This window comes from Notolepis coatsorum (genome assembly GCF_963971535.1).
Source record: "Notolepis coatsorum genome assembly, chromosome: 2".
In the NCBI taxonomy this organism is placed as follows: Eukaryota; Metazoa; Chordata; class Actinopteri; order Aulopiformes; family Paralepididae; genus Notolepis; species Notolepis coatsorum.
The window spans coordinates 2,310,943-2,333,104 of NC_140166.1; the positions used below are offsets into that span (position 1 = coordinate 2,310,943).

The window sequence follows — 22,162 nt, forward strand, 5'->3', positions numbered from 1 at the left end:
GCTCCCGACGCTGAACTAGGGCTGGGCGATATAACGATAACGATAAATATCGCGATATATTTTAATAATCAATATCGAATATCGAAATTTAAGAAAAATCGTTTTTTTTTTTTTTTTTTTTTTTTTTTTGTGACCTGCAACAGGGCAGTTTTAAAACCAGAGACAGTGGACAGACTTGTCTTTCTTGCCTGCAACTTAAAGTAATGGCTTTGCTTGTCCAAATGACAATACTGACCAAATTGAGATTTCTTTTTCTCTTGTCCATTTATTTTGTTTGCTTTCTAATTTAAAATACAGTTTGAAACCGTCTGTACACAGTAGGCTATGTGTGCTAGCAGAGCTAGTCTCCAGTCACGAGTCACGGTGCACATGTGCGGTGGTTTGTCCACCAAAAAAGCGCCAAAAGATCAAAAATAAACTAGCAGAGCCAGAACTGTTCAACTCCCCTGGAGCCACAGCCAGCAGAGAAGCCGGTTTACTTTCGCTTTTAAACCAGCTGCAGCCTGAGAACTGGAGTGTGAGGGGATGTAACACTAAAGATGGCGGCAATGACAAAGAATTGCTGCAAAATAAACATACATCTGTTGTTAACACTTTGATTGCCTAAGGCTAAATTCATGATATACCATCCCTTGCCAGCTCTATTTGTCTATGGAAAAGTTCCCCTTCTTTGCAGGGCTATAGCTTTTTAAATTCTATTGCTAAATTGCCATTATTAGGGCCCATTCAAGGTCCTATATGTATTGTTCATTGTGTAACAACGTTAAACTTTTTCATTCACATATTCATAGTAAAATATGGTCTAAAGTATAAGTATGTTTTCATCTCTTTCTGCAGCTCTCTACAGAACGTGATTTATAGCCCCAAATGCATTATATTGATGATGAAATACAGTTTGGTAGGAATCTGTGCGAGATCAAAAATTTCAATTGGACGTACTTCTAGAAGTTTCTACGTATCATCTGATGATGACCGGATGGGCGGGGGATCGTTTATAATTCCGTGGGCAGCGTTATATCATTCATCTAGTGTGGGTGATATGATCATCAGAGCAGTTTATATCGAACACGTTCAAAAATAACGCTGAATCTTACCGTATCTTCCTCGCGCCGTTGGACGATGAGCGTGGAACTGAAATATTCCTATTATGGGATGTAGAAATACGCTATCTATTTCCAGGTTGTATAATAGTATATACGTCCAAATAATGTTGTTTATCGAGTTATTGGCAACGGATCGCTATGTATTGTGTCGAGATCGAGTCCCGGGACCTATAGAGAGTGCCCGGAAGTAATATGGACGATCAGCACTTCAACCACATAACTTCCTGTTTGGCGCTTCTGTCGATCGGCCACCAGATGGCGCTCTTGAACCGCTAGAGGTTTGAGAGGAGGTGTGAAGGCTGCGGATGGAAAATATGATTCCGATCACAGATTTTTGAAATATTGATATTAAAGACGAGTTACGGCGTCCTCTGCAACTTGAGCATGGCGGGGAAGGACGCCTAAACACGTTTTCGGCACTTAAAGTGTTAAAAAAGAAAAAAAAAAATACTTATAACAACTCGATAATTATCGATATCGAGAAATATGATAACATTATCATATCGTTATCGCGATATGATTTTTTTCCATATCGCCCAGCCCTACGCTGAACTGCCTGCGCCGGTCTGTCTGTCGAAGACCGAGGGAACCGCATCAGGCTTCAGCTGATTAGTGGTCTTCTGGACAAACCTCCCACCCCCAACAACATAATCCGAGGCAATGAAGTGCCTGTCCAACAGGCTGATCGCGCCGCCTGAGTGCAGCCAGCCTGAGCCAACGTGCCAACAACACTGTTTTTTTCACTGGTAGTTTGTGGAAATTAACCAACTTTCCTCTCTCTTTCACACAGTAAAATTTGTTTGAACAGCCAGGAGCAATACAAAAAGAACCACCGCGGTCCCGTTGTTTGGTAGGCAACATTTGACTGACCCGACAGTCCATGTTTACTATGCAGCTAACCAGCAGTGTATACACCAAACCAACACTGTGACGTCAGCAACAAAATGGCGCCGCCCATGGCGAAAACAGGGAAATTATATTTGATTTTTCAGACAAATAAGCAGGATTTCACATTTTATTATAGGACCCTGTCTTACACAAGGTACACAACAAACAAACTAGGATCACATTGTTCACTGCTTCATCTCCCCTTTAAGGGAACAGACAACAGAAAAACTGATTAATCCTGTCTCTGCCACCCCCCAGAAATGCTATTATATATACTGAATATAAAGTGTTGTCAACATAGTAACTGTAATGTGGGCTGATTAATAAAATAATGCTTGAGTGTTTAACTGCCGTTAAATGGCTAATGTAAAGTAAAACAATAGTCAGCTAGCATATAGTAACGTTCGATATTGCCGCCAGCGCCTAGTGATATAAAGTAATATATAAATAAATGTAAAGTAGCAGACCTATAAATGATAGAACACAACAGTGATCAATGCACATTATGTGTTCATATTTACCGAAAATTGCTGTAACACTAGTAGTCGCTGCTGCTCTGTCTCGCTAAAATCAGGTCGACGGCGCTGAGTGCAGATTTGTTTTGGAACTAAGCGAGCTACGTGAACCACGTGATCGCGTGGCGGCGAGATCACACAGTGTCGCAACTCTTATTACATGGCTCTGGTACAGGCTAGTTCCCTTCTTCTTTAGCAACAGCCAGGAAATCACGGCAACATAAAGTCCCTCGTCTTTGCAAAAATCCTAAAACGAACTTGGCCCATTGCTTGTGGAACACGACATCATTAGGAAAAGTGTGCAAAGACATATTAGCAGCTGGGCGGCCAGGAACAGCCCGTTTCTTGCCCGTGTTGCTCATACTTTTTAGGTTAGGCTAACTCACTGCACTTCCCTTAGGTTAGGCTAACTCACTGCACTTCCCTTAGGTTAGGCTAACTCACTGCACTTCCCTTAGGTTAGGCTAACTCACTGCACTTCCCTTAGGTTAGGCTAACTCACTGCACTTCCCTTAGGTTAGGCTAACTCACTGCACTTCCCTTAGGTTAGGCTAACTCACTGCACTTCCCTTAGGTTAGGCTAACTCACTGCACTTCCCTTAGGTTAGGCTAACTCACTGCACTTCCCTTAGGTTAGGCTAACTCACTGCACTTCCCTTGCGGTCTCTGCACTAAATAATGGTTGATTGTGGGCAGTGGAGGTGACTACAACCAGGAGCGGAGATATGCAAATCACTCAGTGCCATATTCACATCAGCAAAACAGTCAAATCAGAATGGCTTAGTTGAGTGAGGGAAGATCTCGTGAATTCGAGTCAATATGATAATTAGAGACACAGACCACATTGATATAATCCCCCATTGCTAGGAAACAATGCTAAACACTGGAAAAGGCCATTTATAAGACATGGGACCTTTAACTTCACCAACTAAGGCATGGGTAAACACGTTACTAGCCAATAGATTGCCCAGTCTTCTTTAACACATCCTGCGCCACGAACGAGTTACGCCGTTTTTGCACCGCCATGCGTTGAACGCCAAGAACGACTTACGCCGTTTTTGGGATCAATATTTCATTTTTTCGACATGGCATTCATAATTCATCCAGCCAACCTCCGGACTCCAGTGGGACCCTGTATGAGATTGCAACGCCTCAATACCGCCGCCTGGTGGATGGTCGGGCGAGTTACACTCTCGCCAAAACCGGAAGTGCCGATCGGTGAGTCGAGGAAATCCCTCCGGCAGTCACATCTTGTTACGGGACTCCAGACAAACACTATAGTGCATTTGGATCGCTTTCTAAACTTAATAATCGATATGATTTCGGCGTTTATTGCGCCATACAAACCGGAAATGGATGTAGGAGATCGGCGTCAAATAATTGGGATATTTTTCCTCCAGTCTCATCGGCAAACGGTAAGAGGACACTAACGTTATTTTCAGCCCGATTGTTTATTCATTTCACTGCAAACCATCTGATCAATATATCAACCCATACTAAATAAAGCCGTTACTGACGATCAAGGAATTATTATTAATTATTTTTTTTTTATTTTTTTTTATGAAACTACTGTATATTTCTAAATGTTTTGGTGAATTTAAAATGGAGGACCCTTATGTAAAAAAGCCGAAAGTCTTTTTCTGGTCTTCATCCTCCAGTCTTAGCACTGTTGTTGTATTGAGCTGTACTGTATTGTACCCATTCTGCAATCTGTTAATAAAGTTTTCAATCAATCAATCAGACAAATGTATAGAAAAGCTTTTATTATAACCATATAACAAAAAATTATATTATTGTTTATGAAAATGTGTTAGCCCTATGCTTGACTATTATTTTAGGCATGGCAACAAATAAAATAATAATAATAAAATGAATAAATAAAATATTAAATAAATAAATAGGCTACACGTCTCTCTTTTTGTGTTACAAATTGTGCTCACCGATATCAACATAGGCCTCTTTACTTACTTAAAAAAGGAAACATCAAGGAGTTTATGGTATTCCATCATGCCATGTGTGTTTTTTATATATTTTATAATGCTCATGATTATTGCTGAAGTCTGAGTCATACAATACTAGAGTTGTTCCGATACCGATACCAGTATCGGAAATGCCGCCGATACAGCCTAAAATGCTGGTATCGGCGAGTACCCTCTAATTCTGCGCTCCGATACCATATGACGTAATTTATCAACAACACTGCGGTCTGCCAATTACGTCACACCGCTAGCACCCACCTCCTGCTGTTCTTACCACCAATCGGCAAACGCTTATTCGTTTTTTACTTCAAGGAAGTCCGCCATTGATTTTGACGAGAGCTCAACAACAAAGCTAATAAAGTTAGCTCCCCGCGGCCCACGAGTAGATTACCAGCGCTCCGCAGGAGTACTAAACGAGGCATAATGATTTTACTGCAACGAATGTTATAATAAAAGCTTTTCTATACATTAGTCTGATTGAAAACTTTATTAACAGATTGCAGAATGGGTACAATTCAGAACGGGCTCTCTGAGCAAAGGAAGGACGTGAGAGATATGAATGAGTGATGCTTGCTATGTTCGGGTAAATAATATGCTGATGGGGGGGGAATAAAAAAAATTGCTTTTCATTTATCTATTTATTTATTTAACTGTATTAAACAATATAAAACAAATTGGCCATAATTTACTGAGCAAACTAATGCTTACTGCTGTAACCTACTAATACCACTTAAAGTAAATCTGAAGATTATTATATAGCAGATGCCTTGGACAACTGTAGCGTGTGTTTAAATACAGAGCCCCTTTCATGAGCAAGCCCTGCTTGAATACAGGGGCAGGGCTTGCTACAGTCACGAAAGGATCTAGTTTATAGAGCTGGTATGACTTGCTGGCTGAAATACGGACGAGAGGGAACTAGGTAGCGGGGCTATATTACTTTTAACATGTGCTTAAACCCAGTGTTCTCGACAACGGAGTATGGTCGCAGATCTGCTGCTATAAAAACACCTATGGCGTTTGTTATTGCTTTGGCCAGGTCTGAATTAATAGCGAGATGCTGCTTTGGAGCGGGGAGCGGGGAGCGGGGAGCGGGGAGCTGGGTTTGCACTAGGATCTGTTTCTTCCGTGTACCAGTGATATTCACATTCGGGTGATGCCGTTTCAAATGCGTGATAAAGTTTGCGATAAAGTTGAACAATGACATGGCTCTGGCTGATCAGTTAGTATTGCACTCGACATACGGGCTAATATGCTATGCTGAATTACAGCTATCGTTCAGTGTAGCTGCGCGCTGCGTGGGAGGAACAAACAACATCCGGTAAGTTGTGCACGTTATATTAGGGCCGGGGGGATTTAAGTTCGAAAACGAATACCTTTGTTAATCATAAGTAACTTTGATGCAGTAGCTTGTGTGTGTGTGGGGGCGGCGTTGTGCAGGTCGCTTGACAGAAACTTTTTTCAAAGTTTGAACGTGTGGGCCAGATTGACGCGACACAAATTGATGGATATTTATCGGCTACTGACATCGGCACATCTGAGCTTATCGGCCGATAGGCCGATGGCAGTCAACAAGGCACTTATCGGCCGATACCGATACCCGACCGATATATCGGTGCACCCCTACCTAGCAGCATTGAATCATGATTCCAATTTGGCTGAAAGTAGGCTAATCAATAACAGTCCCTTTTCCCTCTCTCTTTCTCTTTTCTTTGGCCATGCTTCCCTCTCTTCTCTCTCTCTAATGCAGGTTTGGATAGTTGCTGATTTGCAGTTGATGTGCGGTCTCTTCTCCTGAGTCTGCTGATTCTCACTCTCTCTTTCTTCTCCTCTGAGTCTGCTGATTCTCACTCTCTCTTTCTTCTCCTCTGAGTCTGCTGATTCTCACTCTCTCTCTTCTCCTCTGAGTCTGCTGATTCTCACTCTCTCTCTCTTCTCCTCTGAGTCTGCTGATTCTCACTCTCTCTCTTCTCCTGAGTCTGCTGATTCTCACTCTCTCTCTTCTCCTCTGAGTCTGCTGATTCTCACTCACTCTCTCTTCTCCTCTGAGTCTGCTGATTCTCACTCTCTCTCTCTCTTCTCCTCTGAGTCTGCTGATTCTCACTCTCTCTTCTCCTCTGAGTCTGCTGATTCTCACTCTCTCTTCTCCTCTGAGTCTGCTGATTCTCACTCTCTCTCTTCTCCTCTGAGTCTGCTGATTCTCACTCTCTCTCTTCTCCTCTGAGTCTGCTGATTCTCACTCTCTCTTCTCCTCTGAGTCTGCTGATTCTCACTCTCTCTCTTCTCCTCTGAGTCTGCTGATTCTCACTCTCTCTCTTCTCCTCTGAGTCTGCTGATTCTCACTCTCTCTCTTCTCCTGAGTCTGCTGATTCTCACTCTCTCTCTTCTCCTCTGAGTCTGCTGATTCTCACTCTCTCTCTTCTCCTCTGAGTCTGCTGATTCTCACTCTCTCTCTTCTCCTCTGAGTCTGCTGATTCTCTCTCTCTCTCTTCTCCTCTGAGTCTGCTGATTCTCACTCTCTCTCTTCTCCTGAGTCTGCTGATTCTCACTCTCTCTCTTCTCCTCTGAGTCTGCTGATTCTCACTCTCTCTCTCTTCTCCTCTGAGTCTGCTGATTCTCACTCTCTCTTCTCCTCTGAGTCTGCTGATTCTCACTCTCTCTCTTCTCCTCTGAGTCTGCTGATTCTCACTCTCTCTTTCTTCTCCTCTGAGTCTGCTGATTCTCACTCTCTCTCTTCTCCTCTGAGTCTGCTGATTCTCTCTCTCTCTTCTCCTCTGAGTCTGCTGATTCTCACTCTCTCTCTTCTCCTCTGAGTCTGCTGATTCTCACTCACTCTTTCTTCTCCTCTGAGTCTGCTGATTCTCACTCTCTCTTCTCCTGAGTCTGCTGATTCTCACTCTCTCTTTCTTCTCCTCTGAGTCTGCTGATTCTCACTCTCTCTCTTCTCCTGAGTCTGCTGATTCTCACTCACTCTTTCTTCTCCTCTGAGTCTGCTGATTCTCACTCTCTCTTCTCCTCTGAGTCTGCTGATTCTCACTCTCTCTCTTCTCCTCTGAGTCTGCTGATTCTCACTCTCTCTCTTCTCCTCTGAGTCTGCTGATTCTCACTCTCTCTCTTCTCCTCTGAGTCTGCTGATTCTCACTCTTTCTTCTCCTCTGAGTCTGCTGATTCTCACTCTCTCTCTTCTCCTCTGAGTCTGCTGATTCTCACTCTTTCTTCTCCTCTGAGTCTGCTGATTCTCACTCTCTCTCTTCTCCTCTGAGTCTGCTGATTCTCACTCTCTCTTCTCCTCTGAGTCTGCTGATTCTCACTCTCTCTTCTCCTCTGAGTCTGCTGATTCTCACTCTCTTTCTTCTCCTCTGAGTCTGCTGATTCTCACTCTCTCTTCTCCTCTGAGTAGGGATGCCCCCCGGACCCCGGTTTTAAACGGGAACCGGTACTATATTAGAAAATACCGGAGTATTTATAAGCTCCGACGTCCTCGGTACTGCTATCGATACTCTAGAGAAATTATTATTATTATTATTTAAAAGTTGCGAACGATCTCTCCTCTCTCTGTCTCTGCACGAGAAGCGAGTCGCAGCGAGTCATTATTACACACACTCCTCGCGAGTCGCGCTACACATACATACGGGTACTCCTTAATGAAAGCGCTGTCAATAGTATGCAGCTGCAGCACGTCAGACCGCAGCGCTTACAAGCCCCGCACATACAAGCCCCGCACACCTGATGTGCTGCAGCTGGAAGCATCTCAGCGCTGTCTCCGTGCTGACGCGCGCTGCACACAGACACAGACAGCTCTGCATGGACTGAGTCGTGATGGCGGATAGAGCGAAGCGTTCACAAGTGCAACAAAACATTTGCCAGTAAGGGTGGCAATACGAGCAATCTATCAAAACATTTGTTTGCAAAACACTATATTAGTTTGCAGAAATGCGCCGTATTCGACTGCCTTGCGCGCAGTGGTCCATCTGCATCCACGTCCACTGCAGCCGGTAAGCCAAGATACGGAGTTTCCTAGGCTAATAACGAATTATTACAAATAGGCTAATAAACAAAATAATTGTTTAGCTACAAATACTACAATCTAAAAACTTTTTATAGATCGTCAAGCTGAGGTCAGCCACCAATGTGTCCCAGTGAGCCCAGGGCCACCACACATCCTCCCTCTACCTCCACCACCCAAAGTCCCTTCTCCCTAGCAGCTAGAGGAAGGATGACAGAGGATAGGGTGAACGAGTGTCACAGGGCTGTGACAAAGTTTGTTGTCAAAGGCCTGCACCCGTTCTCTACAGTGGAGTCCAAGGACTTTAGGTAACAACTAATCATTCAGTGTATATCGTTTTTTTTGTATACATAGTTGTCTAACTTGTCTGTTGTTGTTATAAGTTATTATTGAAGCAGCTATTCCCACCACTCCACACAAATTTACAATAATTCAATCATTTCTAATCTTTACTGTAGGGAGATGACCAATGCTCTCAACTGCAAATATAAAAATCATAAAAAAATTATCAAAAAGAACCGATAAGAGTATCGATAAAGTACCGAACCGTTAAGCAGTATCGATAGGAGTAGTAGTATCGATAAAATCCTAACGATACCCATCCCTACCTCTGAGTCTGCTGATTCTCACTCTCTTTCTTCTCCTCTGAGTCTGCTGATTCTCACTCTCTCTTCTCCTCTGAGTCTGCTGATTCTCACTCTCTCTCTTCTCCTCTGAGTCTGCTGATTCTCACTCTCTCTCTTCTCCTCTGAGTCTGCTGATTCTCACTCTCTCTTCTCCTCTGAGTCTGCTGTTTCTCACTCTTTCTTCTCCTCTGAGTCTGCTGATTCTCACTCTCTCTCTTCTCCTCTGAGTCTGCTGATTCTCACTCTCTCTCTTCTCCTGAGTCTGCTGATTCTCTCTCTCTCTTCTCCTCTGAGTCTGCTGATTCTCACTCTCTCTTCTCCTCTGAGTCTGCTGTTTCTCACTCTCTCTCTTCTCCTCTGAGTCTGCTGATTCTCACTCTCTCTCTTCTCCTCTGAGTCTGCTGATTCTCACTCTCTCTTCTCCTCTGAGTCTGCTGATTCTCACTCTCTCTCTTCTCCTCTGAGTCTGCTGATTCTCACTCTCTCTCTTCTCCTCTGAGTCTGCTGTTATTCACTCTCTCTCTTCTCCTGAGTCTGCTGATTCTCACTCTCTCTCTTCTCCTCTGAGTCTGCTGATTCTCACTCTCTCTCTTCTCCTCTGAGTCTGCTGATTCTCACTCTCTCTCTTCTCCTCTGAGTCTGCTGATTCACACTCTCTCTCTTCTCCTCTGAGTCTGCTGTTTCTCACTCTCTCTTCTCCTCTGAGTCTGCTGATTCTCACTCTCTCTTTCTTCTCCTCTGAGTCTGCTGATTCTCACTCTATCTCTTCTCCTCTGAGTCTGCTGATTCTCTCTCTCTCTCTTCTCCTCTGAGTCTGCTGATTCTCACTCTCTCTCTTCTCCTCTGAGTCTGCTGATTCTCACTCTCTCTCTCTTCCCCCCTTTCTCCCTCCCTCCCTCCATCCCCTCCCCTCCCAACTAAGGCTGAAGGACATGGACAACATATCAGTTATGGGACCTATACAATATACATCTAGTGCCATTTAAAGACCAAAACATACTGTCAATAATTATTGCGATGCCAGAGGTGTGTTTATAATTGTCCACTAATGACTACTATCTAATCCTAATGAATGTGTGAGAACAACATTAAAAAGACGTAAAATAAAATAAAACATCTAAAACGACTGAGCTGCATGATGATCACATGGCTTTGTTTACTGAGTGTGGTTGATTACCCCGACCAATTGAATTACTGCAACAAAATTAACAACTTCAGTTCCAATTCTAAACCATTTCAAGATGTGACACCCCTCTACAGTAGAGGTGGCAGCCATACTGAATACCTCCTATACACTCCTCTCACCTTCTCTTTGATGTACACCTCCTTACGTATTACCTCCTGCCCCCCCCCATCCCTCTCTTATGGTCCCCCTCTCCGCCGCTGGTGCTGAGGGACACGTCTGTTCCCTCTCTCCCCAAGCCGTGTCTCTCTCTGCTACACAGATAAACGCCCCAAGCGAGACAGACTGACAATGACTGCCATTTGGCCCCGCCTCTCTCTCTCTCTCAATTCCTTCACCGCTCAGCTCCCCCTCCATCTCTCTCTCTCTCTCTCTCTCTCTCAATCCCTTCACCTCAGCTCCCCTTCCATCTCTCTCTCTCTCTCAATCCCTTCACCTCTCAGCTCCCCTCTCTCTCTCTCCCTCTCTCTCTCTCTCTCTCTCTCTCTCTCCCTCTCCCTCTCTCTCTCTCTCTCTCTCTCTCTCTCAATCCCTTCACCTCTCAGCTCCCCTCTCTCTCTCTCTCTCTCTCTCTCTCTCTCTCTCTCTCTCTCTCTCTCTCTCTCTCTCTCAATCCCTTCACCTCTCAGCTCCCCTCTCTCTCCCTCTCTCAATCCCTTCACCTCTCAGCTCCCCCTCCCTCTCTCTCTCTCTCAGTACCTTCACCTCTCCCCTCCCTCTCTACTTGTCTGTATTCCCACCTGAGCCTCATGTCACCAGGCCACTACCGGTCCGTGACTCTACAGTGGATACGACACGACACACAGCATATTGATTGTGTCTCAAACACGCTCTTTGAGTCTTTAAAGTCCCATGCATACAAATGTGCACGACATCCATACATAGTGAGCCAGGCCAATATTGGTCTGCTTATGTAATACACATGTGAGGCACACTCATGTACACACACACACCAACAGCCATCGACTGGACGGTGCATAACAGTCACCTGGGTACCATTAAATGTGTGATCCATTTCAGATTTATTTCTTAACACGACAATACAAATCCATCTACACTTCTCTGACATTCACAACACCTAATGTTTGCATGTAGTGCCAGACTTCGAGAGAGCAGTGAAAACGCCTTTCATCCAGTCTATTTTGGAACATATTTCAGCACCATGGACAGAGAGTGGAGGTCTAATTGTCATCATTAGTCGTTTGCTTAAACTTCACAGAAAATAAAGAATGCATTGAATTACTTCTAGCAGGTATTGGAACCAAGGGGTGTTCAAACAAGTCTCCTCTCTCACACCAAGTACGCTGTTAATGACTTGCAGATTAATAAAATTACCCGGTCTGCGTTCCTACTTTTTGTCCTCAATAGCCTACTTGTAGGTTTGCGTTTATTATCCATAGCCTGAAAGCTACAAAAATCAGATGGTCGTTAACCTCTTGAGCCCTAGTCATATTTTCTGAAAATTCGCCTAAAAGTACAAACCCAAGTAAATGGAAGATTGGTCCAATTCTACAAGGTTCATTTGTATGTTCTTGGTATCTAGGGACATCTACAATTTTGTTTCCATCTTTGACGGTGAATAACACCATGCTAACATTGACCAAAAGTGAAATATTGCCACTGAGCTCATTCAGCACCTTCTTGAGATCAAGTGTACTAAGAATCTAAGCTAATTAACAAAGGGCAGATGATTTACATGGTTTTTTGTAGATACGGTAGCGGTACTGAATTTTTCCATCTGGACACATGCAATTTGAAATATGAATATAGAATATAGAAGATCAGGCCTAGAAATGACCTTATTATGGCGTCATACATCTATGGATCGGCCCAAATCTCCTCTTTCCAATGGCAGCGTTAAGTCTGGATTTAGTACCACCAGGCGCCCATTACAAGGCACTAAGTACACTTACTTTTGTATAATGTCCATAGCTCTGCCATTTTTTACCGGATTGTGATGCAGTTTTTTTTCTAGATGTTCAAAGAAAGGTAAAGAAACAATATATGTTGTATTTTATGGCAATAACGTTCAGGTTTGTTAGACCCGTGTGATATAATTACGAAAATCACACCAATATATTTTTGGTTAGTGTAGTTTTATGAAAGCCCTGGGTCTCCTCTTTCTTAGGACTACGGTGATTTCATGACAGCGTCATGTCTTCGTGTCTAAATCATCCGTTTTCCGATGCAATGCACAGAGATTTTTATAAGCTCATATTTAGCTAATAACACTTAAGTTAAAATCATTTCTAAACAAACGTAGTGCTGAAAATATACACTTTGACTGCTGTTTTGATAGGGTTAGGGTCTTTACTCTCGGCTACAATTGAAAAAGAAACACAACATCACTTAATACGGACTGTATTGATCTATTTGTGAAATAAATCTTGTATATTCTCCTTTGGTTCATTACAATTTACTCAAGCATAGTAACAGAGTCAAACACAATATTTCTGACACTGGGAATACATTCCCTGAGGTCCATAGATGTCCCTAGATACCAAGAACATGCAAATGGACCTTGAAGAGGTGGAGAAATCTTTAATTTACTTATATGTACTTTTAGGCGAATTCTCTGAAAATATGGCTAGGGCTTAACAGGTTAATAGGACTTATTCTTAATAAAATCCCAAGATCGATCTTTCAATCTATGCCTTTTTTTCACTGGATGCGTGAAGATTTTCGCTAGACGTTATTTCTAGCATGCATCCCGTCTTGCAGATGTCTCTAAGTTGCCTTGTGTTGAGTTTCTGCTGAACTCATTTAACCAAATTAAACCAGCAGCATCAAGCCTAATTGAATAGAAACATTTTATCAAATCGGGACCTTGTGAATCAAAATCGAATCGGGTTATCAGTGCCAATACTCAGCCCTAATGGAATACTGGGTCAGATACTGGGAGTTTGTATGACTTATTGTACACTGTGGACCAGGAGTGAGGCCACTTGAACAGCTGATGGTACCGTAGGTATTGTTTGTCCTCCTAACAATAGCTTGAATCTCACACCTAGAGAGCTAATGTCCCCAAACCCCCCTTAACCCCCACCCTTCTCTATCCACAAGAGAGTTGGATCTCCTTCTCCACCTCTGTGTCTAACTAGCCAAGATGAGAGCACCCAGCCAAGCTCATTTAATCTACATGTACCTTGTTTGTATAATTGTGTTTCACTATTAAACCTATATTGATCATGAAGATCCGTCTACGACATAATTGTTGAGTCTGGTATATTATTGACTAGGGATGCACCGAATGGGAAATTCTTGGCCGAAACCGATACCGAAAATAGGAAACAGTTGGCCGAAAACCGAAAGCCGAAAGGCCGAAAATGATTCATAGAATAGAATTTTTTTTTACCAATGTTGTTCAGCTACCTGCAGTGGTGCGTTATTGAAATCATCTGGGGTGACAGACACGCACCACGTGCACGCGCGCTCCCGCGAATGCGCATTTAATGTCCCCTCGCTTGGGCACAGACTAAAGACAGTGCCTAATTGCCTCTACGAATGGAATGTAACACGTCTTCACAACAAGTTAGGTGTGAATGTGTCTGAGAACGTATTTAACACACCTGACGACCGGCGCTATTGATATGCAAATAGCGAGTGAGCTTGCACACCGTGCTACCCCGTCCCATGAACAACGCATGCCTGGCTACCTGATTATGGACAAATATATGATTATGGCTAAACTTAACTTAAATAATAAATTATCACTATTATGGGTCTTTTTGTATCACAAACAGTACTGTATTTGCAAATCTGGTATGTCATAAATGTATAGATGTAGCAGTACTGTCTATCTGTATGTCATGTATGTCATATATGTCCTGATGAATTGAAAATGGGGGACCCTGATGTAAACAAGACAAAAGTCTTTCTCTGGTCTGCATCCCCTTAACAATTGTGTGTATTGAGCTGTACTGTATTGTACCCATTCTGCAATCTGTTAATAAAGTTTTCAATCAATCAATCAATCAGAGAGAGAGAGAAAGAGAGAGAGAGAAAGAGAGAGAGAGAGAGGCGGACATCTGTGCTCTACTGAGCACACCTTTCTAGTCCCCAGATGACTTTGGCACAGTAGACAGCGTCAATGTGAGAGAAACAATCCCTCCCCCTCTCGCTCTGAATAATATGCATATTAGATCACTCAGTGATATAGTAAATAAGGATAAAGTATGTTAAAGACGCATTTATTGGACTTGTTGCGCGCAGAGTTTACATACTGTAGAAACAGCGGGACTCCCGAGGAGATGCATTGCTCCCGAGTCCCAAGAGGAGTATCACGCAGGACAGACAGCGTCAATGTGAGAGAAACAATCCCTCCCCCTCTCGCCCTGAATAATATGCATATTAGATCACTCAGTGATATATATAGTAAATAAGGATAAAGTATGTTAAAGACGCATTTATTGGACTTGTTGCGCGCGGAGTTTACATACTGTAGAAACAGCGCGACTCCCGAGGAGATGCATTGCTCCCGAGTCCCAAGAGGAGTATCACGCAGGACTGAAGAGCTCACAGCGCGCATGTAATGAATCCGCGTTTTGATGACATCTTCACAACAGCACGCGTTAGGTTGCTTCTGTGTCGGTGATATATTTTCGGTGAAAAAACTCTTTCGGCCGAACCTCATCATAAAACATGCATATAGAAGATAAAATAAGAATAATATGCTACCCTCTCTTTCCTATACCGATAGCCTAGGGCTGGGCGATATGACGATATTATATAAATATCGGGTACAGTTCATTAACGATACACTTTTTAAACGTATCGTGGATATCGTGATGTTTTGCCCAAGAGGCTTGTGTCGCGTCAATCTGGTCCACACGTTGACACTTTTGAACAGCGCCGCCCCACACACACACTACTGCATCAAAAGTGACTACTTATGATAACAAAGGCATTCGTTTTGTGGCATTAACGTTATAATAATAATAATGCAGGACCTGTTCAGAGGTCTCTATATAGTTACACTTTCAATAACATCAGCGTATTTACATAGTGCCGACCGAGGTCGACCTAGATATAGCAAGCTCGTTCATATCTCAGCCCGTGCTGACTCAGTTGTGCCCATTCTGCGGTCTGTTAATAACGTTTTCAATCAGACAGATGTATGGAAAGGCTTTTATTATAACATCCGTTGAAGTAAAATCATTATGCCTCCAGTCGTTTAGTCCTTCTGCGGAGCTAAAAGCTAAACGTCGGCCGCGGCGAGCTGCCATTGTTATTGTCATTGAGCTCTCCAATGGCGGAAGTAAAAAATAAATACGCGCTTTCCGATTGGTGCTAAGAACAGCAGGGCGGGTGCAAGCGATGTGACGTAATTGGCAGACGCGACTGTCAATCAAAATGATTCTGTTTGCCGACTGAATGAATGAGAACGTTATTAAAAGATTGCAGCATGGGTACAAATAATACAGTACAGCTCAATACAACAACAGTCAACAGCGGACTGGAGGATGCAGACCAGAGAAAGACTTTCGTCTTGTTTACATCAGGGTCCCCCATTTTCAATTCATCATATTTCATATCTAAATCATATAATATCTCATTGCTAAATATATGCAATATATAATCTAATAATCCAATAATCTAAATCTAATATATAATATAAAAATGCTAAATGCATGGGTATTTTATTTTGTCTTTAATGTTAGCTTGCAAACTCAAATACTGTCTTGGTAAGCCTCATAATGAATTTTGGGGAAAAAAAGAAAAACATCGTGATGCGTATCGTGTATCGCCGAAAGGTCAGAAAATATCGTGATATCATATTTAGGCCATATCGCCCAGCCCTACGATAGCCATGTTCGTACAGACTTTTTGAAGCCTGTTAACCTAGGGGCCTGTTTAATGCTGCTGGGCAGGCTGTTCCACAGTACTGCAGCTGAATAAAGGAAGGTCTGCTGGCCGTAAGAAATAAGTTTAAATCTAAAAGGGACTATGTTTGTGTCTCTACCTCTGGGTAACTACGTAACAGACAAAACAATGCTGATCATCACTTTTCTAACCCAAACTTTACACAATGTTTACTTCTTTACAAATATCAGATAGGCTCAAACAACAGATGAAATCCATAGTCAGCCAACAGACACACACACACACACATCTGGCTTTCACTAGCCCGGGGGTTACAACATAACAAGGCAAGTCACATTCCAAGGGCTGCAATAGCAGCTGCACACACCGACGTCACTGGCATGTACCCCTACTTACTAGGGGTGGGAATCACCAGTTTCATCACGATACGATACGATATCGATTCTTTGGACAACGATACGATATTATCCGATATCACACAGTCTGCCACGATACGATACGATTCGATTCAGGTGCCTGCGATCGATATGAGACGATATTATATGCCCATTTAACACAATCAGTAACATTTAAATCAACAAAAAAAAAGGCAATGGAAATATCATTTGACATTTTTATTTTTGAGCTCTTCCAGACATTTAAATGAAAAACAATCTATTGTTTTTAATACAAATAGACCTCCTGTTCGCTGTTTTTGGTTCGTTTTTCTTTTTTTTCTCGATATTAATATCCTATTCACTGTCACAGAGCTGTATTTTGGCTGGAAAAGCCGGCCAGATCCTGTTAATGGGGCTATCCCGAGAATGCACCCTCCTTCCCAGTCCCCACTTCTCTCTGCCTATGGCTCTGGGTTAGCTTGTTAGCTTACGCTAACGTAACGTTATCTTCGATCTTTAACGCGACGTGGGCATAATGGAGTGGCGAGGATTGCAAAGCAGGTTAGATGCATTGGACCCGTTGCGGAATAAAACAGCAGGGACATGTTTTGGGTCATAGAATAGGCACACTAGTCTTGCTCTAGTGACGCTCTGTGTGCTGTTGATGTTAAACGGAGTTTCACAACACTGGGCGCGGGGCGATGACGTCGCCGTCGCCGGATTTTCAAAATAAGAGTATCGCAATATGAATCGATCTTTTTACGTTGAATCGATCCTATTTGATTATTGATAATAGATCGATATATCGATCTGGATCGATGTATCGTCCCATCCCTAGTACTTACTCAATCAAACTGTGTTACATAGGCCACACACGCACACTAATACTAGAATAAATTATCAACAATTTAACGTGTGTATGTGTGTGTGTGTGTGTGTGTGTGTGTGTGTGTGTGTGTGTGTGTGTGTGTGTGTGTGTGTGTGTGTGTGTGAGACAAGGCATTTTAGATAACAATACAAATTATGCTCACCATATTCTTGGCAAGACTTTATCCATAATATTATCTGATGACACAGGCAGACACACAGCAGCATGGTTTTACTGCATATAAGACGCTCATGAACACTTGTATAAAGACACACTCTCTCCGTCTGTCTCTCTCTCTCACGCACTCACTCCCTCAAACAATGCTAAGATGTTATAATGTACATTATGAAGAATACAATCATTATGGATACAATGTTTGCAGGCTCAATAGCTAGACTCGGAGGCCTGTTTTTATTGGTTTAGCGGACATTTCACTTTTGGACCTCTGGACCAATGCTCTAGCAAACACACCGGTATCTCATTCTACCAATATAGCTGCTGCTACATTAACAATAGTAGGAGTTTATCTCCTCTTATCTGTATCACAACAAAATATTCAAGCCTTGTCCGCTTGGACAGACACCAATCTTGGTATTACACTTTGTTTAATTTTTTTTGTTTTGGTCTGATGTGTGGGTTGGAGTCGAGTGGGGATAGGGGCGGGGTTGCTATTACTAGCCACACCTCAGGGATGTCTGAAGAAATCCACAGTATAATAAGTTACTATAGCTATATGTAGTAGGGGTGGACGGTATGGTCTAAAATTTATATCACGGTATAATTTGAAGCATAGACGGTAACGGTATATATCACGGTATCATCGTTTTTGATAAAAAATTTTTTTTTAATTTTATATAATTTTTTTTTTTTTTTTTATATAAAATATATATATTATATAATTAGACTTGTACTGGTATTATCTGCGAGACATCGCCACCACGCAACAAGCTCCACTGTCTGTACTACGGCCAGGATTCTCCGGAGCTGCACCTGGACCTATACTCTAGTAGCCTCGAGCAGAGCTACGGCCAGGATTCTCCGGCGCTGCACCTGGACCCTATTGTATTGGTATTATAACGTTAGCAAGCCCTCAGCTCGAATACGCATCGAATCAGTGTTATAAGACATTGATATCATGAGCTATCTGTAGCTACTGCATATATAACGTTAATACAACGCCTCAGTGAATTATTTAGTTCAATGGGACATTTCGTTTTGAACGGTGAACTAATTTGCATTAACGTGAGCTAACAGGTAGCATACACGTCTCTAGTACTAGACTTTGTGGAGCGTTTGTTGATGTCAGGAGCTATCGGTAGCTGGCCGACTAGATACCGTTCGGTTAGACAATGCCCCATCATGTATTAAACTAAAAGTGAATAGTTGACTGGGTCATTTAGTAACGGTAGCTAAGCTAACGTTAGCTCAGGGAGACGCCGACAGCTCCCGTGTCCCGTCCCACTAGACTACTAGACCCGTGTTTACATGCGTGCGGTAGGGGCTGGCACGCCCACTGCGCGAAGCCTCCTAAATAACTTTTTCCAGTTCGCACATATCTATTATCTATGACTAATTCTATCTATTTTTAGGGGCAAATGCGAGTGAAATAGTCGCGCTGTGGTTACATGACGTCATTGCTATTTTAGAGCTGCACTACCGGTTACACGGTATACTCAAAATCCATACCGTAGAGCAAATTCATACCGTTTATACCGTATACCGTTTATACCGTCCACCCCTAATATGTAGCCTATATTATATTATAGCTACACACACACACACACACACTATATGAATTGAAAATAGGGGACCCTGATGGAAACAAGACAAACGTCTTTTTCAGGTCTGCATCCCCTTAACAATTGTATGTATTGAGCCGTACTGTATTGTACCCATTCTGCAATCTGTTAAATAAAGTTTTCATTCATTCATTCATTCATTCATTCATTCACACACTCACCATATTATAGATACAGTAACTTATAGGCTCCAGACCCCTGTTAGCATAACCCGATGAGAGGTGTGGCCAAAAATAACAACCCATCCCCTATCCCACTCAACTCCAACAACACATTGTTTTAGTTGTTTATTTGGACTTCTCTTTGCCCTATTGGGCTATTCTTCCAAGAGTCCATAACATAAAACAAACATTCAATACAGATAACAAAACATAATACAGTATACAAGTACAGAAAAAGCATACATTCACACACACACATAATACACACAACACAGCCTATACAGATGATAATGCATACATGCCTAGTCACATCAGACAAAAACAAAAAATTTAAACAAAGTGCAATACCAGGAGGAGTAGGCCTACTTTTGCCCAGAGGTTGTTATTTGACAACATTACAGATGACCTTTAAATAGCTCTGTCTTATATCAGGAAGGACAAGTGATGAAGTCACTGGTCAACGGGTCAATATCTCTGAGTTGTTGGTTCGAACCCCACTCTAACTTTTTACACTCAAAGACAATGGAGTTTGGCTTTTTAATTTGATTGTATCCTGTGTTGGCTTGAATGCACCAAGTCTGGCAGTCTTTGGTTGATCTCTCACGGTCTTTAACCCATTCACCTGTCTGTAGTGTGGTAGTGAAAGGTTAACCTTCTGTAGTGTGGTAGTGAAAGGTTAACCTGTCTGTAGTGTGGTAGTGAAAGGTTAACCTGTCTGTAGTGAGGTAGTGAAAGTTACCCTGTCTGTAGTGTGGTAGTGAAAGGTTAACCTGTCTGTAGTGTGGTAGTGAAAGGTTAACCTGTCTGTAGTGTGGTAGTGAAAGGTTAACCTGTCTGTAGTGAGGTAGTGAAAGTTACCCTGTCTGTAGTGTGGTAGTGAAAGGTTAACCTGTCTGTAGTGTGGTAGTGAAAGGTTAACCTGTCTGTAGTGTGGTAGTGAAACTGTGAAAGGTTAACCTTCTGTGGTAGTGAAAAGCTTAAATTGGCAAAGTTCAATCAAAGTAATTGCATTGCTGATTAATTGAGCTGTTTATGGAAGTTGTCTGAGCAGGTGGGATTGCAGCCTATATACCTTGCCTCAACCCTCTGCAATAGGCCGATTCTAGGATCCGTCTGTGGAAACATCAAAGTGCTTTTTTTTTATCAACCACTCATCTGCTTGAAGCACATTCTGACAAGTAGAGGCTTGATCACTGCAAGAATTGTTTCAGGAGAAAATTCACCACTGGACTGAAGAACCGTGAAAGAGAACCTGTAAGAGCCAGCTGAGGACTAATGAGCGGTGTAAGAACCATACCAATTGGCAGACAGTGTTTGGTGTTTACCAGACTTAAATGTTAGGCTGCCAAAGGGCCATCATCACTGACGACGCATCGGACTGCGATTCCTTCAACCTGACAGCAAGACGGAAAACAGGCAGCTTACATCACGAGAGGAGAAGCATGCGTTCTCTTGATCTCTCTCTCTTCCACATACAGTATCTCTTCATCCTCGAATATCGGTCAAGTCGTCTCCTGTTAATGACGTTAACCATATCGACTGCAATAGCATATGAAAGGGAATGTCTATTAGCCTGCATGTACAGTATTCAATGTGCGCCAATGTTTCACGGTGAAGGTGCAACATGACATTAACGACACGTAGCCTTCCCTAGTAGTTGTAAAACAATCCATGGACAGGGACATTACAGCCACAAATGGGCATCATGTGTCATGTTTATTCAATGCAGTTTATTCTACGCGCTGTGCTGCTGTCATCAGCATCAGTCTCTTTAAGAATAAACGAGGCTTTATACTAGCCTGCGAGGTTGCGACCATTTAAAAAGCAAGTTGACACTGCTTTTTAAAATACACCCGGGCCTGCCTGGTGTTTTATTCAGCCAACATGTTCGCTAGTCCGCACCCCTCCCTCCCGTATGGATCGATATGGTGACCGTGTAGCCTTGGTGCAGGGCCGCTTGTGTGGCAACAACACCGAACCATATCGAACAAGAGGCTGTCGCATGGAAAAACAACAGCGTCTCTTTTATAGACGTTTAAAAAAGCCCACAGCCTTATTAATAACACCATAGGGAGGATAAGGGAGGATAACACATAGTCGATGACAAACACATTCCACCAGCGTGCGTGCCTTTGTGCCGCTGCAAAAAAAAATAACAGAAAGAAAAGAAAACACCACCGCACTAACTCAACGTTGATTATATATATGGCGGGGCGGAATATAAAACAATAAAACAGCGGTTTCTTAAGACTGGTGGGTATGATAACGTGAGACAACGTTGTGCGGGTTGAATCTGGCTGCGCCTATTATACCGTTACGACCAAGGCATCATTTCCACAGCCTCCGTCGCGGTATTGTGCTGCTGCTCTGCTTTGAACGTTAACCACATAATGATATTGTTATTGACAACATCTCAAGCAGAAATACTTACGTTTACGCAGCCACTCGGTGGTATTTTGGTTTCGAAGACATCCACAAATGACCATTAATTATACGATAACAACCGCGCTGATAGTCCTTGACGTTTGGAATCTTGTTTTCTCCTTGTGACTGTAGGCCGAACATGGCAGGAGGCGAGGATAGGTTGGGCCATACGCTGTGACGTCAGTCTGACAGATCGACTGCTAGCAGTAGGGAGTTCTTATAACTCATTATAGGCTCTGGCATGCCTTGTTCCTTTTAGATTCTTCATCAAAAACTAAATTAGAGAAATAAACCTGAAAAATGACATAACATATGTATATTTCAATATGTTTTAGATGTCGATAACAAATGTACTTTCTGCAAGACTGAACAAGAAAGTATGATCACATAGTATTATGAGAATTATATATTGT

The 22,162-nt window shown here is 42.6% G+C and overlaps 1 protein-coding gene across 3 annotated transcripts in view; it reads right to left on the bottom strand.

Annotated features, from left to right (window-relative positions):
• The window catches only part of rusc2 (RUN and SH3 domain containing 2), a 179,207-nt gene extending 157,339 nt beyond the window's left edge, over positions 1-21,868 (bottom strand). For all 3 annotated transcript variants that reach the window (XM_084308871.1, XM_084308870.1, XM_084308869.1), the window contains exon 1: positions 21,757-21,868. The gene's annotated coding sequence lies outside the window, so the exon portion shown is untranslated. The remainder of the gene's footprint in view (positions 1-21,756) is intronic.
• Between the last annotated feature and the right edge of the window lie 294 nt (positions 21,869-22,162).